At 42.7% G+C, this 16214-nt stretch overlaps 1 long non-coding RNA gene across 2 annotated transcripts in view; it reads right to left on the reverse strand.

Moving 5' to 3' along the window:
* Positions 1-15877, reverse strand: part of LOC108587595 — a 63790-nt gene extending 47913 nt beyond the window's left edge. The window contains exons 1-3 of one of the 2 annotated variants that reach the window (XR_002524291.2): positions 13543-15877; positions 7332-7441; positions 454-545 (exon numbers count right to left, since the gene is read on the reverse strand). This is a non-coding gene — a long non-coding RNA (uncharacterized LOC108587595). The remainder of the gene's footprint in view (positions 1-453; positions 546-7331; positions 7442-13542) is intronic. The other variant, XR_002524290.2, reaches the window with a different exon arrangement.
* Positions 15878-16214: the final 337 nt, after the last annotated feature.

A 16214-nucleotide genomic window follows, 5' to 3' on the forward strand; every position in this document is an offset into this window, starting at 1 on the left:
TGGAAGTCCATAAGGACCCCTCCATTCATGGCTGGGAACTCATCTTTTCATATCACATATATAAGTGAATCACATAAGTTTACATATACCATGGGACTGGGGCTATGCACCAACAGAGGCTAGAGTGTTAAGTGACTCCTTGAGGAAAAAAAAAAGAAAAGAAAGAAAACTGCAAGATGCTAGCCTCTGGCTCTGTCTGCTAGTCTTCAATGAGGTTACGTTGTTTTAAATCCCTAGTGCAGAACCCAAATGGAAGCCATTAAGGTCAGTTTTGAGAACACTGAAGCCTAAAGCTTCGAGAATGGAAAACCCTGGTGAAAGCTTTATATCCATGTAGTCACGTGAAAGAGAAGAACCAAAAGTGGCAGGTACAAGTCTGTGGTTCAATTCTCAGTTTCTAAGAGGATGCACTGCCTCCATGCCTCCCTGTTCCTGGGGGTCCCCTAACTTTACCTTGCACAGCCATTTGGTGCTTGCCAGGAAAGTCTTTTTCTAAATCCCAGTAATGGAAGCTTTGTCTTCATTATTACTGCCCTTACCAGTTCCTGGAAGACAGGTATAGATCATTCTGTGGTCCACTTTGAACACGATGAAAACAGGACAAGATAAGTGTAAGGAATCTATTTCCCCTTGGGAATTCAGTCAGGAGCCCACAGAAGAATGATGCCTAAGTGACATGCAATATCCACATGTGCCCCAGACATTCACGCTGAATCACAAATGAGTTTGCAATGAAGATACTTAAAATAAGTTCCCTGTAGCATCCAATGAGAGGAGAAAACACAATTGTATAGTAAAAAGCAACATAATTTCATGCTCAATTATGGCCAACCTTGAGGACAAAGCAGATTAAATGTTCTAATCCAATAAAGGAGATTTTTCAAAAGAACTTTAATAGTGAAACATGATGACTGACATCTCTCATACTTTTGCCTTCCAAAATTTGCTTTCATTGGAAAGTTGACTGGCAGGATAATCAAGAAGAACTAGTTAGAATCACTAACTATTGCCCATATGATGTGGAAGTCTCTTCACCACCCCCACCAGAATTGCTTGTTCTCCTATGGTGGTATATTATAATACAAATCATATCACATAATTGAATGTGCACTTTACTTCTGCCTAACCCCAGGGAATGGTCAGCAGAAAGGATTAAGAGGTATGTTAAGGGGCTCAGCACTGGTCCTTGGAGATGTGAACATAGCTTGTTTAGCTTTTTCTGAGAACTAAGGGAGAAAAAACAGAGAAAAACACAGAGCTGAGGGAGAGAAACAGAGAAAATTCTACCGTTCTCTTCTTATCTGCTTGCTCTAGGGGTCTCACTTCCCATCATGCTGTGTGTCTTCCCCTGTGGTGGTGTACAAGACCAAGCAACTTCGTTTTTCCGGAACTATTATACTGCCCCTTTGTTTTCAATTTATTCCTTTTTGTGAAAATCTGACTTTAATAATACAGGCTTTCAGTGCTGAAAGGTTCCAGGAAAATTACTTGGTACCAGTGCACCTTCTTTTGCACTGTTGTTCAGCTTTGGAGGGCTGAACCAGCTTTGTGTAAGGCTGCAGAGCTGGGCCTGGAGTCCAGGTACTTTGTGAAATCAGCTCACTGTAATTTGCACCCTGCCTCTGTGACCCTCTGTGACCTCCTGCTGCAACTGTCTTTAATACTCATGCTGAAGTGTCCCTTAACACTAGAAGAGGGGCATGCTGCTTTCCCACCAGGAAGTGTCCACTCATGCTCTCAGGACAAGGAGGTGCCCAGGCTCCTGACCTGTGCTGAGGGCTCTGAATCAAAAGGGGGGACCGGAACCAGGCCCGCTCAGTTCATGTAGCTGCTGCTTAGGGAAGCAGTCTGTATAGGCCTGCATGGAGAACACTCAACCCCAGACCCCTGTCCTGAAAGGCTCATCAAATAAAGGGAATCTTGTTTGCTGGGAGTAGTTTCCAGAGAAATCCGACAGAGGTCAGTGGATCCTTTGACGCTTCCCATTGACTTTCCTCAGTGAAGCGAAGGAGATGGATCAACAGTGGGCGGGGAGATGCTTCCAGGCCTGTAGAACCTGATATTCAGCCCAGCCAGCCACTGGGAGACCCCTTTGGTTACCATGGAAACAGCTGCAGGAAGCCAAAGAGTAGATGGAATCCTTTAACTCAGTTTAAATGCAAATTTTGTGGGTAATTAAGAGACAAACCACAGTAAGAACATTATGGGAGATATACAGTCACTCACTGGAAAGGTAATAAATGCCTACCTTGAAATGGATATAATGAAAAATTTGACAGTTTGTCTCAGCAAGAAATTTTGTCTTTAAGAAACCTCAACCTTTTCTATTTCCTCCTCCAGTTTCTGAAATTGTCATCTAGATTTTAGAAAAAAAAATACTTAAAATTCAGGCATGCAATGGTTTTAAAACTCTCCTCATTAGCAGGGGTCTCCTATCTCCTCCACAGCTCTCACTGGAACCTTTCATGAGCTGGAGTTCCATGGACATTTCAGCTTCAATTTTCAGGTTGTTGTTGAAGAATCAATTGGTTTGAATGGGAAAATGTTCTCTTCCGTTCGTCTTTCCTCAGACTTGTGCCTCAGGGTGAGCGTGCACATGGAATCCTCAATTAATAGTCCCGGGGTACTCAGCCTTGTTCTTGAGAAACCCCACTCCCAACCCCCACCAGCCCTAACTCACCTCCAAGGGCCTCTGGTACTTTCCCAAGTAATTGAAAGTTTCCTCTCAATAAGCCCAGGGAGGAGCGGAAGAGAGAATCTAATCAGGGTATATTTTGCCTGGGAATTAAAACTTCCACGAGGTGCACCCCTTCAGATGAACAGTCTGAATTAGGTCTGAAATGGCAGCAGGCTAGGCCTGTGTGGCTGTACTTGAAAAAGTGGGTAGCTCCTTAATCAGAGTTTCATTGCTTTTTGATGCCTGTGCACCTAATGAGGGGCACTTCTCTCTGAGCGGCAGGGACTGTGATTGTGACAGCACAGCTTTCTGCAGAGTGGATCCCGCCCCCATACCCCTCAACTCCACAGGGCTCCACAGGTGTGACCCTTGCTGCCCCTTAGGCCTTTCCCAAGGAAGACCTTGGCCTGGCTGTGCATTTTTTACATTATTAAGCCTACATTTTTTTAAAAACCAAGTTCTGTTTTCTGAGCTAAAATCCCCCATTTTAAATTTCATATATTGAAGCACACCACTTTAGAGCAGTCATAGAGTCTGACTGAAAAGGTTGGGTTTTTAGAGGTGAATAAAATGATGGCGATAGAGAGAAGAGTTTTTTTTTTTTTTTTTTTTTTTTTTAACTCCCTCCTTAGAAATCTCATTGCTTCTTTCTGCATAATTAAAATTAAAAAGGAGTCATAGGAGCTAAGGACTAGACGGGCTATTAGAATTTATCTAGCTGTGGTTTCTTAATTTAGGGCCCATATATTAGTGTCAAGGTAATCATAAACACCTTGAAAAGTAGGATGCTGCCTGTTGCTGACATCAGGAGCTAAAATGGATCCATAACATTAAAAAATAAAAAGATGAGGAACTACTGCTCTATTATGACATCTAGTGCAAACAGGTGGTCCCCATTTATGAACTGTTGGATGAATGAATAACTAAAACTGTGTGATTAAGACTTCATTAATCCTCCTCCTACGCTTCTACATGTTCTGCTTGTACTTTTTCCTCTAGTGCCTCCATCTCCTCCATCTATTTTTCTATTGGGCAGATTAACACATTCATTAAAGAAAAGAGTGGGGGAAAGGCAAAATGGCAAATAAACAAAACTGGAAATAGGGATGTTGTTTCGGCATGTCATGGATGTCCTATAAACATACTCTCATCCACAGGGCACCTGACCAACTGTAGTTGGGAGAGTCCACGCAATCAAGGATGAAAGATTGTGGTACAATCCTCAGAGGTGACCTCAGCAAAGATGTTTCCTGGCTGGGAGCGCTAGCTCACGCCTGTAATCCCAGCACTTTGGGAGGCCAAGGCGGGCAAATCACGAGGTTAAGAGATCGAGACCATCCTGGCCAACATGGTGAAACCCCATCTCCACTAAAAATACAAAAAATTAGCTGGGTGTGGTGGTACGCACCTGTAGTCCCAGCTACTGGGGAGGCTGAAGCAGGAGAAGACCTTGAACCTGGGAGGTAGATGTTGCAGTGAACCGACATCATACCACTGCACTCCAGCCTGGCAACATAGCAAGACTCCATTTAAAAAAAAAAAAAAAAAAAAAAAAAAAAAGATGTTTCCTTCACCATAATTACCAAATGATGGCTTGAAATCATAGATGTCCCAATGTTAATGCATCTTAAAACCATCTAAGAAAAAAAAAATAGTTCTGGATAAGTAAATAAAATAGAAGTTAATGAAAACTGGCACTGTGTGTGGAGACTTCATGACAAGGGCTATATCCTAAAGCCCACCTGACCCTCTACAGCCCAGCATGCAGATGAGGATGGGATAGCCAAGGGAGAAGCTATGGTGAAAGCTCTTCCTCCTGGGACCCCAAATAACTCATAAAATCCTCATGAAGGAAGACTGACCCAAAACTAGGTGAAGGAAATGGAGAGCAGCTCTGGGAATGACATTCTACCACCCGTGCAGGTGAGAGATAAATTGACCTTTGAGAGATGAGCATGTTTCCAGTTACAGTGGATCAGAAACCAATGAAACTCCCAACGTTTATTTAGGCATAGATTCCCCCAGTCTTACTTCCACTTTGGTTTTGTCAACTGTCAGAGGAGGATACCGTTATTTTATTTGTTGGTTTGTTTTGTGGACCAAATAAAATAACACAGGGAGAGGGCCTTGAGTCTAGCACCTAATGGGTGCTAAATACTCACTAGAGAGCAGTCCACCTCATTCTCTGCCTGGTTGTCCTGAAATAATGCCCCCAAACATCATTAGAAACCATGTTTGGGATGAATTGTTATTTAGACTAGGCAGACAGTCTGGTGGCTCCAATTATATTAAGAGGATTTTATTTTTATTACAAAAATTAATTTTCACTTGCCTCTACTTGTAGATAAACTAGTAAAAATAATTCTGAAGAGATGGCAGAATAAGATGAATAACAAGGAATCTATTCCCCTTAATGCTCATCGTTATTACTATTAAATCATCCAACTCAAGGAGTTCCTAACAGCAGCAGGAGCAGAATGACAGGGAACAACCAGGGCTCCCAGGAATGGAAGTCCCATAGCATTTTTTCCTTTCTGCCACGTCACTCCCACCACACTAGGGAACTGTTTCTGTATTCGGCCATGGCTCTTGTTTGATGGCAGTGATATGCCCCCTCGCCTGTTATGTGCTACAGCCAAGGATGCAGGAGACCATCTAAGAGGACCAAGGCCCCTGGGGCAGGTTTCAGGAGTAGCTCACCACACTCATTCCCCTGTGATCTAAGTAGAGGTCCTTGGTGCAGCCAGACATCTCTGTGGCTTTCTCCTTGAGGCTCCCAGAGCCTTGCTTTCCAGTCCCCATTCCAGGTAGTATCTACACTTAGACAGATGAACAGAAAGGACCTAAGCCTCTACCTGTTCTGCTTCTATTCAGGGTGGGGTGTAGGAGAAAGAGAAAAATGGGACCTCCTCGTCGACTTTTCCTTTAGGACTAGATCCATGTGAGCTGGACACGAACTTTAGATGTACCTCTTTTAGATAACTAGAAAAAAGTGATGGTCAGCATATCAGAAAGTGCAAAATCCTGTTGCTTATTGGCAAAATATGAAAGCACAGACACCACAGACAATCAAATAAAAATGATGTTGGGATAAGTAAAACGTGACTCTTCAGAGAATCAACCTGATGACATAAAAAATAAACTTAAGGAAAATAATCTCAGACAGCCCCCCACATCACCCTAAGTCCCCCTATCTTTTGTGGTCCCCTGCATGGTGGACAAGCCACTATGAAAGCCCTATTGTTCTGGGGATTCACGTGTCTTTTTTTGTTTTGTATTATTTTGTTTTGTTTGAGATGAAGTCTCGCTCTATTGTCCAGGCTGGAGTGCAGTGGAACAATCTCGGCTCACTGCAACCTCTACCTCCCAGGTAAAAGCAATTCTCCCTGCTTCTGCCTCCTGGGTATCTGGGATTACAGGCACTTACCACCACGTCTGGCTAATTTTTGTATTTTTCAGTAGAGACGGGGTTTCACCATGTTGGTCAGGAATGGTCTTGAACTCCTGACCTAAAGTGATCCACCTGCCTCAGCCTCCCAAAGTGTTGAGATTACAGGCATGAGCCACCATGCCCGGCTGCATGTATCTTTTTACTGTTGGTATCCTGAATGGCCAACAATATACCTTATCTTTCAATCTCACGTCTGGAAGTGTCTCTAGTGGGTAGGGATGTTTAGGGACTGTTTATTGAACGAGTGAAAAAATTCCCAAATAAAATAAATGAGTGGATTAGGAAATGAATGATAAGACAGAACATAGAGAATCAGACCCTGATGGTCAGTATCCCCAAAGATGGACATTAATAATTACAGATCTAATAGAAGAAAACTTGGAAGATCTGAAAAGAAAATATTAAAGGGATCTGAGATAAGAAATTGAGTGGGATCATCACATGTTCAACAGAGTTAATAAGAACATATGCCAAGGCATATCCTAGAGGGAGGGAGAGGAGCTTTCAATTTCAAAGATAAAACTCCTTCAAGCTTTTAAGTCAAAGAGCCAGAAAGAAAAAATATATATCTTACATGCTATCCTTTAAAAAGATTCTTTGACTTACAAGAATAAAACCCTGAGTGTTCCCGATTCAAAATAGAAGAAAATGGAGCAGCTCATGTTACAGACAGGAGAGATTTTAAGAAGAGATTGTCTTTGTTTTGGCATCAACTGTTATCACTGGGAGGAGCAGTACTCCCCTGCAGAACAGTGTCTTCAAAGGTTCCAGCAAGCATGGCTGAGGACCAGTTTTCATAGCCTCTGTGGGAGAATGTGGGTCCCAAGGCGCCTTGTCACACCTCTAGAACTCTGGGGTCCCACTAAACCACCAACTGTCCCATAGAGTACGGGATCCACAGCTGTACTGAAAAGAGTTAACACTGTAGGTCTAAACTGTTATCTTTGGAAAGGCAAGGTAAGTCCCTGGCTAGTGTCTAGGAACTTAGAGTTTAGAGGGTTCCCATCATTCCTTGATTAGAGTGACTCACTATACCTAAGCTGTTTTTTACAAACAATGTCATTTATGCTGAACACCTGCTTTACTTCTGAAGTCTGGAGTTTTGGTGCATTCTAGGTAGAGGCTGCCTACATGACTGGCTCCCAGTAAAAGTCCTGGGTGCGCAGTCTCTAATGAGCTTTCCTAACAGCCAACATCACTCACCTGTTACTGGAGGAATTAAGTACATCTTGCATGATTCCAATGAGGGAAGATTCTTGAAGGTTGAACTTCATCTCATGTGCTTCTCCCATTTGCTGACTTTGTTTTGTATCCTATGATTGTAATAAATTATAGCCATGAATACCACTATGTTTAATCACTGTATCACACAGATTATTCTAATTGTCATCATCCAGGCAAATATAATAACCTTTTAGAGTAATTGTCTCTATGGAATTCTATAGGCAGACAAGCTGGAGGCCAGTGTGGTAAAAAATGGAGGAACCAGGAGAAGACTATCTCTGGGTCACAAGACTATCATGTCTATCTTTGGCAAGAGAGAGGCCTGGAGATGATTCTGGAAAGCTTCACTGACATGTCAAATAGATGCTCAATACTCTTCTTGTGCACCCCGGTGTCCTGCCAGGTCCTTGCCCATTCCTGCTGAGATGATAAAGAGCTTTATAGACCCTCTAAAACACAGACATTTTTTTCCAGCTGTGCCATCTGGTTGTTTTTCTTTTTACAGGCAGTCAGCAGAAAGACTCATCTGTTGAGACATAGATGTAGCAGTGTATGTGTGTTTGTGTGTGGCTGTGCATGCTCATCTCTTTATGCATTGGGCAGAGAAGTCTAATTATTGGTACGGCAGAGGAACACATGGAGAAAGCATTCTGAAACACATGGGAAAGATTAAGCCTCAGATGTTCCCCAAAGTGCATGTACACCAGCACCAGAAGCCCATCAGCCTCAGCCTTCTGCTGCCCCACCACCTCTGCTCTGACCTCCCTAAGGGGCTAGTTTTGCTCTTGTTCTGAAAGCAAGTCAAGGATAGACCTGAGATCACCGGTAGTAGAATGCACTGCACCCAGGCCTTTGCAAGTCAAACCTGGGTGCTCTGCCGATGAGAAAAACTGTTGGATTGGGATGGTCAAAAACATCGTGCCCAACTCTTGCAATCAACTGGCCATTATACTTTGGTACTCTCTGAGCACTTCTGCTACCAATATCTGCCTAGCAATGGGAACTGAGGCAACAGTTTGTTCTTAGAAATCTAATATTACAGATTCAAGAGGCTATCTTGTCTATCCCTCTGAGTTTGCCTATATATCTGAAGTATCTCTGAAATATCCAAAATATTTATCTGGATATAGAATAGATACTCAATAATGGTAACTGCTTTTCTGTTGGTCTCCAGGGAAGGCAGTTATTCTTCTACAATCATTCAATCAATATCAAGTATTATTGAACTTTTACTGCATATGCAGATATTCCACTGGTCATCATTAGATAGTTCTCCAAGGAACAGAGATTCGGAGAGTCTTGTAAAGATTACAGCAATTAAGTGGAAAGATCATGGTTCACTGCTTGTGCCACTGGACTGCAAACCTGTTTTCTTTCCCCTAGATCAGGATTTCTCCACTTCAGCACTGTTGACATTGTGGGCCAGATACTTCTTTGTGGCAAGCCCTGTCCTGTGCATTGTAGGATGTTTAGTGGTATCCCTGGCCAATACCAGTTGTAGCCATCTAGTTATGGAACCCAAAGAGATCTCTGGACATCATCAAATATCCTCAGGAAGGGGTGGAAAATCTCTGCCCTCCCACCTTCTGTTGAGAAACACTGCCCTCTAGCAAGCTGCCTGTGAAGCTTTGCTACTCAAAGTGTGGTCTGCTTCTCAAAGTATGCTACTCAAAGTGACCAGAAGCTTCAGCGTCAGCATCACCAAGACCTTGTTAAAAATAAATGCAGAATCTCACACCTCTTCTCAGGCCTACTGAGTCAGAATTGACATTTAAACAGGAGCTTCAAGGTGATCCATATGCATATTCAAGTTTGCAAAATACTGTTCCCTGGTATCTTGTGGTCACAATTGTTCCTCACAGATTTTCCCAAATTCGGGTTCTGAAAGTGAGATGCCTAGCAAACTGCTCATGAAGTGAATCACATTCTTTCAATTATATTGTTCACCAGACTTTTGTCGAAATATTATAGATTTTTTTATTTTACTTTAAGTTCTGGGATACATGTGCAGAATGTGCAGCTTTGTTACATAGGTATATATGTGCCATGGTGGTTTGCTGCACCTATCAACCCATCATCTAGGTTTTAAGCCCTGCATGCATTACATATTTGTCCTAATGTTGTCTTTCCCATTGCCCCCAGTTCCCGACAGGCCCCAGTGTGTGATGTTCCCCTCCTTGTGTCCATGTGTTCTCATTGTTCAACTCCCACTGCCACAGTATTTTCTTAAAAGCTAACTCCTGGGATAGGACCACTAGGATCCTACCTAGGCATTTTTTTTTTCTGAGATAGAGTCTCACTCTGTTGCCCAGGTTGGAGTGCAGTGGCTCACTGCAAGCTTCACCCCCCGGGTTCATGCCATTCTCCTGCCTCAGCCTCCTGAGTAGCTGGGACTACAGGTGCCTGCCACCACCACGCCCGGCTAATTTTTTGTATTTTTAGTAGAGACGGGGTTTCACCGTGTTAGCCAGGATGGTCTCAATCTCCTGACCTCATGATTCACCTGCCTAGGCCTCCCAAAGTGCTGGGATTACAGACATGAGCCACCGCACCCAGCCGGATCCTAGGCTTCAATTAGTGCATCCATTCATTCATTCATTGATTCTTGCTGAGGAAGTGCATCGTGCAGAGCACTGGGGATAAGAGATGCACGGAGCCTGGGTTGCCAACTGGAAGCCCATTCTGCAATTGCACTTTCTATGACAGCCCACATGGATCTCAGCTTCTGGACACAGATGCATCTGCTGTTCTCTGAGCTCAGCTAATGTTCACAGTCCATGCACTTCTGAGAACACAAACTGAACTCACTGCACCCACATAGAATCAGCAGTGTAGGACCCCACCACTGCGTGGGAAGGGGATCTTGACTTTCAAGCTTTCTGGTGATTTACTTGAGACATTTGATGAGGGCCAGCCAATAGCCTTAAGGTGAATGACTGTCTGATTCACCTTAGGAATGAGGAATGCTGAGTTCATCATAAAATGCTCTAGGAAAAGAGTAGTGGGAAGGGTTTGAGTTTGGAAATCAGGATTTTTCCCTTTTCCCTATCAGCAATTTCACAGAAGTTGTTTAAGCATGTCAGTTAAATATGGGAATGTTTTTCAAATGAAACCTACAATAAGGAGTGGAGAACTGTGCCCTTAGCATCATAAGGCCAGGGTTGAAAAGAATTAAGAACAAAGACTAGATTAAATGACATTCAAAATGCAATTAATTCTCATAAAAATGCATATTTTCAGGCACAGCCCACTTTGGAAGTCCTCCTACTCCCTATCACCACCACCAATGTACCTGTCTGGAGATCATTCAAAGCCAGTAGAACTGAGATGAGAGCCCATTCTCTCCTGGCCACCAGCAGAAACCGAGTAGAGAATAACTCTGAGGCTATGAACCTTATAAGAGGACCTGAGAACTGGACTGAACTCTTGTAATGAAGTGGGAGAGATATGGTTTCCCAGGGCACTAGGAGACAGGATCACCACACAGGGAGGGTTTAAAGGAAGAGGAACACAGAAAGAAAGAAGAAAATGAAAAGATTCATAGAAGTAGGGGGCAGAGTCCCAGGGGAATGGTGGTGAAGTGTTTTGCACCTTAGGAAGTTCAAGAGAAAGAGAGACCAGGAGCCGTGAGCCTTCTACTCACACGCACAGAATACTAACCCCATATGGCCTCGAACACAGTTCTCTTCCCATATTTTCAGTCAAGACTGGTTTGACTTCCCTTGTGGATTAAGTATGTTTTCACTTCAAGATAGGTGGGTAGGCGGGCGAGGGATTTCTTTCTCTTTTTCTTTTTCTTTTTTTCTTTTTTCTTTTTTTTCTTTTTCTTTTTTTTTTTTTTTTTTGAGGTGGAGTCTCGCTGCAGTGCCCCAGCTGGAGTGCAGTGGCACAATCTCAGCTTAGCGCAAGCTCCACCTTCCGGATTCAAGCAATTCTCCTGCCCCGGCCTCTTGAGTAGCTGGGACTACAAGCATGCACCACCATGTCCAGCTAATTTTTGTATTTTTGGTACAGACACGGTTTCACCATATTGGCCAGGCTGGTCTCGAACTCCTGACTTCAAGTCATCCGCCCGCCTCAGCCTCCCAAAGTGTTGAGATTACAGGTGTGAGCCCCTGCGCCTGACTGGGAAAGGTATTTCTTAGAATGGCAGAGGAACAAACTCACCCCACGATCATCCAATATATTGGATGATATACTCAGGGACCAATATGCATGGTGGGCTATGATTTTATATATAAATCTAAGTTTATATATTTATATATGAGTATAAATATGAATATATATATTCAAAATGAATCTGTATTGTGTAACAAAATCTCGTAAATAAGGAAGACATTTAAAATTAATTGCTGGACTCCCAAGACAAAAGTCCATTAAAAGTATCCATACTGTATCAATTTTTCAATTGCTGATTTAGACTGGTAAACATTTCATTGTCTTTCCTCAAAATTCAGGAAGAAGAAATGATGTTGTAATTTTCTTCATAAAACACAATGCAATCTGTGCATATGCAATTTAGCAGATCAAATTTTATGAAAATTGATGACGATTAGCCAAGGACATTCTATCAATGAAAAACCACAACAACAACAGCAACGAAAAGATTGAGTGCCTGTATGCCAGGTTCTGTAGTCAGCATTAAGAATGCAAATGTGAGAAAGTTACAGCCCCGTCTGGAGCGGGCATGATATTATGGGAAAGATTACAATGGGATGTGTCCATTCTGACACGTGTTCTGTGCTCTTACAGAGGTGCAAGAGGTGTCACTGGCGCCAGGAGCCCTCCATCCTCAACCCCACATGTTGGTGGTAAGGGCCCTGGAGAGTCTCTGGTCATGCAGAGATGATACAGACCAGTTTTATTTGTTTTGGTTCCCTCTGTTTGTTTGAACTTCACAGTACTCACTGCTATCATGGGAGCAGAGTGAGTCATGGCTCAAGTTTAGCTCAGAGTAGTACATTTTAGCCAAGCGTGTGTGTGTTTGTGTGTGTATGTGTGTGTTTGTGTGTGTGTGTTTGTGTGTGTGCGTGTGTTACTCACATATATGTGTGAATATACATATTTACTAATATGTAGTTTATATATGGGTGTATATATACTTTGTGTATATATGTATATTTACATATATGTACATATATAATACACATATATTCATATATATTCATCCCATGATATACATGTATATATGTATGTATAAAATCACACACCTATCATGAGATGTAGGTATTAAAATAATGCAAGAATATACATATATATGTATAAATGGATGAGTAAATACACACGCGCACACACACACACCCCCTCACACATATGTGCATCCCCTTCCCCTTCCAGTTGTACAATTGCCTCCTGGTTGAAAGTTCTACCATTATTTTAATATCCACACCCCATGATGGGTCACTGGGGCATCACCCAGATGGGTGGGAGAGGTGAGCCTGAAATGAAAACTTTACCCCACCTCTTGACAAATTGTCTGTGCTCAGAGTCTCATGTGGTATCTAATTTGCTAACTTGAGGGCCTTAGGCATTTTTGTAATGCAGCATATGGCCAAAAGAAATCAGAATCTTTTTTTTTTCAGTTGAATAAGGCTAAGAAGAGGAACTCACCCAAACTGAACATAAGTACATGAGAGGAGGATAAAAAAATCCAAAGCTGTGCCTGCAACCTAGGCACAGAGAGGTGCAGACAAAGCCTTTGACACGAGGCGCTCTGATGAGCACCAGGGGCATTCTTTAATGTGCAGGCAAATGAAGAATGATGCAGGGCTGTGCCAGAGCCTCATCAAAGGCAGAGGTATGCCAAGCACTGAGCTTCAGCACAGAGACTAGCGAGCTTCCCTATATCTATCTGGAGCCCTCTCAGCATGGAAACATTGCAATGGGAGGAGAGGAAAGAATGTAATGATGGAGGAGTCCTATAATTGTACCTCAAAAGAGGCGACAGTTACAGACAGGGGCTGTGATCCTTAGAACAGATTGCCCAATAAAAGCAAAGAGAGATTTCAAGTTGTCTGATCCTGAAAATTAGAAAAGTACATGGCTTAGCTGATATCACTCTTTTTTCTCCCATTCACCTCTGGTGGCCTCAGAAAGCCCGTAACTTCTAATGTAGTTTTCTTTCCCAAAATTTCTCCAGTTTCACCCCAGCCTTCTTCCACACCACCCTTCCTTCCAGCTCCTGGCTCACCTAGTGTAGTACGAGTAGTGCTGGAATCATCCTCACCATATCAGGGTCAGTCTTTCCATCATCTTCCTCAGAATTATCCCTTTTATCTATTCCTTCTGCCCCAAACCCTGGTACCTGGTAACTGAAGTTCTCATGCAACTCTTGAGTTTTGTCCATGACTAGTGGGCATAGATGGAGAAGATTTCATATTTGGTGGCTAAGTTTGCTGAGACTATCAGGTGCCTTTAGCATTTGTATGGGACTTTGATGAGTAAGGAGGGATGTGCTGTGTGGAGAAAGGAAGAAGGGCTTCCAGGCAGAGGAAGCAGTGTGCACAAAGGCACAGAGATACACAGAGGGCACCAGGGATGGAGACAGTGTGAGTAGCACTGAGGAGACAGAGCACAGTATGCATGGGGAGACAGTGGGTGATGAGTCTGTAAAGTTATAGCGTCATAAAGAAAAGTTATGACATCATAAAGAAAAGCCACCCCGGGAGCAAAGCAAGTTAGGGTTGTAAGAGACATTTCTGAGATTAAAGCAGCCAGATCTATGATGGGCTGGTTACGTGTGGTTAAAAAGAAAGAGAACGTGAGAATGACTCATGAGACTATTAAACTGACTTAAGTGAAATTTAAAAAAAGGAGGAAATACCAACTACAATGCATCCCCCACCCCGCCATGTTTCAATGCTACTCAAGGTCTATGGCTGGGATAGGCCACTTGTTTTTCTTCAGTTAATGCTGAGAATTTGTTGTCTGCCAGGGGTAAGAATGTCCTGCTTGGTCAAAGAATATGCTAGGATTTTGGAAAAACAGAGGAAAGGTTTATCTTCCAACAGAATAGACCTAGATTCTGATATGCTATATGCTATTCCACCAGATCTGGAGAAAGTTACAGTAAAACCTTTTTTTTTTTTTTTAGAATTATCATGGGATATTTGACATTAACCAAGTCCTCTAGTTATGCTGAATGTGTCCACTGGGCCAGACATGGACTCCTTGCATGGGAAGCATTCATGAAGTTGGGCCAAGTTGTCCAGCTGCATTGGCAATGGCTGGCCAGGAAAGGCCAGGCTGGATCCCATTTCATTTGGGCATTTCGTGCCAGGGCTGTTGTCCTGTCTGCAGAGGGGCTGCTGGCAAGAAGCATCCCCAAACATTCAGTTGCAAGGTTATAAATTTCAGCGAGGCTTTTCAATATTCATGCAATTACCCCGGAAAGCACATTTGACATTTCATAAATACAGCAGAATATTTAGCATTTGTCTCTCCCTCTCTGCTACCTAAGCACACATGGGAAAATATTCCCCAGAGACCCTGCTGTCTGAAATGGCAACAGTTATTGAATCCATAAATTCGATGGCTCAAAGTCTTCTTTCTTCATCCCTTTTGTAATTTATAAATGGAAGTGTGACCATATAAATAAGGTGGCAGGGTGTCCTTCCTCATGGAGTATAACCAGCCATTCCTTGCAAAAGACCAGCCTCCCGCCAACTCTGCCTGCAGCTTTCGTCCTTTATGTTGGAGTCTCCAAAGTGAGCTCGCAAACCAATAGACCCCACACAGACCTGTGACCATGGCATGGGGTCCTGAGCATGGAGGCCTCAGATGCCCAGGCAGCAGCAGACAGTGCCGATGACAGGCTTGTGTTCCTGTCTCAGGGCCACTGAACACTATTGCAATTTCCCAAGGACTTCTGGAGGCTCTGCAGATGGATTGAGAGAACTCTGGGGCCTTGCACACAGCCCTCCCCATCCTCCCACAACCTACACAAGCTCAGGAATAAAAACTGCAGCTCTTCAGTAGCTCACTTGAGGGTGCATCAATGAGAGAAGCAAAACATCTTGCTTGACTCAAGCCTGGCCTTCATGAGCCAGCGCTGAAGACAGAACTTCTGTATAAGAACAGCCCATCTCACAGTGGCCCTGTGGTATCCCAAACATGGGCTGGTTCTTCATAGACCCGGCTCCTCTCCCCAGACAGGAAGGTGGTGTGGCCATAACATGAAACAGGGACCTCCTCTGCCACCAATAGGCTTACGAAGATGACAAAATGCATATTTTTCTCTAAAAGAAGTAACTGGAGCCGTTTTCCGTACATGAGGCAATAAGGTTGACCTACCAGAGAGTTATTTTCAGAGCTAGATAGTGAATTATTTTGACTTTTTTCAATATTAGAGATGAATTCTTACTATGTAGAATGTGTGTTTATACACATGCCCGCATACATACATACATATATAATATGTGTATGTATGCATGTGTGGATATATGTGTATCTAATAGTGTGGTGTATCTGAGAGTAAGTTGATATATGTTCATGAATGTGTATATTAAAGTTTATATGTATAATATATAAATGAGCATAAGTGTTAATGCCATCCACAGATGTGTATAAAAATTATTGTGTGTATTGGTATTTATGACTATGTATGTGCTTGTATATATGTAAGAATTTATATGTGTATAGGAATGCATATATGCACACATGCATTCGTATGAATGAATATGTGTATGTGAGTCTATGTACGCATAGTTTAAATGTAGTTTATATTTAGTTTGAATTTCTCTATAGCAAAATATGTGTCAGCCACCGAATTTTACATATATTAGCTTATTCTCACATCTTTAAAAATCTATAATTACTTTCATTTTAACTGATGCAGAAAGTTACTGTCAGAGAATGGTTTGT

The sequence above is a fragment of the Papio anubis genome, chromosome 11, assembly GCF_008728515.1.
Source record: "Papio anubis isolate 15944 chromosome 11, Panubis1.0, whole genome shotgun sequence".
NCBI classification, from domain to species: domain Eukaryota; kingdom Metazoa; phylum Chordata; class Mammalia; order Primates; family Cercopithecidae; genus Papio; species Papio anubis.